Genomic DNA, 2,750 nt, shown 5'->3' with positions numbered 1-2,750 from the left:
GTTAGGTGTTTCTGTGCCCACTACCAGGTCTGATGACCTGAGTTTGAACCCCAGGATATACGTGATAGAAGAGAACCAGTTCCCACAAGTTGTCCTTTAATCTCTACGCAGATGCTGTGATGCACATGAGAACATAGACAGAAAACATTTTAAAAGTGGTTTCAAGAGAAAGTAAGGAAGAAAGAAAAGAGGACAGTCAGACATGGTGGCTCACACCTTGGATCCCAGCACTAAGGAGGCCAAGGCAGGTGGATCTCTGTGAGTTCAGGCCAGCCTGGTCTACAGAGTGAGTTCAGAAGGCAGACGGAGCTACATAATGAGACCTTGTCTTGAAACCATCATGTGGGGACGGGAGGGAGGTGTGGAGAGAATAAGGCAAGAAGGCCAGAAAGAAGAAAGGGGGGAAAAGGAAAGAAGGAAGAAAGGACAGAAGGGAAGGTGACAGACAGACAGAAAAAAGAAAAGAAAGAGATAAAACTTCATTTTGGAGTTTCTTTGTGTAGCCCTGGCTGTTCTGGAACTCAAGCTTCAGAGCTGACCTGGAACTCAGAGATCTGCCTGCCTCTGCCTCCCGAGTGATGGGATTAAAGGAGTGCACCTTTGCCACCCAGCTGCATTTTGAACCTTGGATTTTCAAATCAGGGATGTGGAACACGGTGATTGTCACCTGGGTCTAACATTGTGCTATCAACATCTAGGTTCCTGTGTTTCTGTTCTACAACCCCCGTGCATAGAGAGTTGTTATCACCACAATGCTCTTGCTTACAGTTCCCCTGAGTCGAGCTACGTCCCAGCGACCTGGTCTCGCACAGAGCCCCAGAAGTACACTCCCTTTCTCCCGAGTAAAATCTCTCAGTGATTGCCAGTTTCCACAGGCAGACCTGTGGGTCTTCCCAGACCGGCTAGAGGAACCATCTTCCTGACTTCTCTTCCCTTGTTTCCACTCTTCGAACCCACTAACCCTACAAGCCTGTCCAGGTGATTCTGAGCCCAGATTTCAAATATGCTTCTTTTCCCGCCGCATCCCTAAAGACTGATGAGCTGCTGGCCTCCACCCTCCTCTGGAAGCTGCAAACAGAGGTCCTTTCCAGCGTGACAAAAGATAGGACGGGTGGAGGACATGCCAGAGCCATATGCACTGAATTTTTTAGTGTAAGAAGAACCCTTCGTGGAGCTCATTAGTCATTTATCATACAGGCAACCCCAGGCAACAGCTGACATGTGCAAATGATGCCCTGCCTGTTAGCAGACTGTTGGGACATTCAACATAGCAGACCAGTGCGGCAGCCTTTTCTTCTGTCCTCCTCCACCCCACCCCCAAAAACCTGTTCTCAGCAAACATATGGGAGCCATTCGGGGACTTTACTTCTTTCCTCCCTGTGTCCAAGGCCCGTTGATGGCAGGGGATTTACAACAGCCCCAAAATGGAGCATTTTGTTTTCTTTTGGATTATTCCAAGTTTTGGGGGGGCTGTTAAAAGTTCTGTAACCACATAAATATTTACCCAGAGATTTTGGTTACTACATAAACATAACAAATATGACTCTGGCCCCCAGTGCTTTAAGTCTCACCAATGTCCTTCCAATTCAGAAAAGGGGAAAACCAATAGAAGCCCTTGGAGCCAATTATTTTTATCATGAAATATTTTCCTGGCTATTTTTATACTAGGCTTTTTAAAATACCAAAATATATTTGTCCTTGACTGTCTATAGCTATTCAGACCTCACTTACTGTCCATCTGCCAACTTGTTTAAGCATGTCCCCGGATCGCAGGGACACGGTAGGAATGGGAATGGTGCACGGCTGCACCTTTATAAATACACTCAGGCCAACAGCTGGAAGCCTCGGATAAAATGCCGCTGCTCTGAGATCTGTCGCCTTTATTCCTTTGTATCCAAATGCCAGAGCATTACATTTGTTAACAGGTTGATGTAAGTGTGGGTATTCAAGAGCTTAAATGTTTAGTGCCTTAGATATTATTATTATTATTATTATTATTATTATCAGGATGATGATGATGATGATGATGATGATGATGGTGATGATGTCATTATTGGGGTTCTTGTAGTCCAGTCTGGTCTTGTACTCACTATGTACCCAAGGGTGACCTTGGACTTCTGATCCTCCCGTATCTATCCTTAGAGTATTCAGACTATAGCCACATCCCTATAAGTAGATTATATGGTACTGGAAATCAAATCCAGGTTTCCGTGAATGCTAGGCAGCCAGTGGACAAGGGAGCTACATCCCCAACCCTCAGGCATTCGTTAGTAAAGATAAATACTCAAATACTCAGACTGGAGCACATGCTACTGAAAAATATGGTAGAAAATAATACTGTCCATGTTTTTTTGTTTGTCCATGTTTTGCCGGTACTTGGGATGGTACCCTAGGGCCTCATGGGTGACAGATACGAGTTCTACCCCTGAGCTGCAATCCTGGTTTTTTTTTTTCCATTTTGTGTGTGTGTGTGTGTGTGTGTGTGTGTGTGTGTGTTTCGAGACAGGGATTCTCTGTGTAGCCCTGGCTGTCCTGGAACTCACTCTGTAGACCAGGCTGGCCTCAAACTCAGAAATCCACCTGCCTCTGCCTCCCAAGTGCTGGGATTAAAGGTGTGCGCCATCACTGCCTGGCTCTTTTTTTTTTTTTTTCTTAACTCATCCGTTTGTGACAAAGTTCATCTTTATTTAACGGGTGAAGTCTAGGGGTGTGCACAAGAAGTCTGTGCTCTGCAGAGATACCAGGGTCCT

The sequence above is a fragment of the Mastomys coucha genome, unplaced genomic scaffold (assembly GCF_008632895.1).
Source record: "Mastomys coucha isolate ucsf_1 unplaced genomic scaffold, UCSF_Mcou_1 pScaffold1, whole genome shotgun sequence".
Lineage (NCBI taxonomy): Eukaryota > Metazoa > Chordata > Mammalia > Rodentia > Muridae > Mastomys > Mastomys coucha.
Note: the sequence above shows the minus strand (reverse complement) of the source record.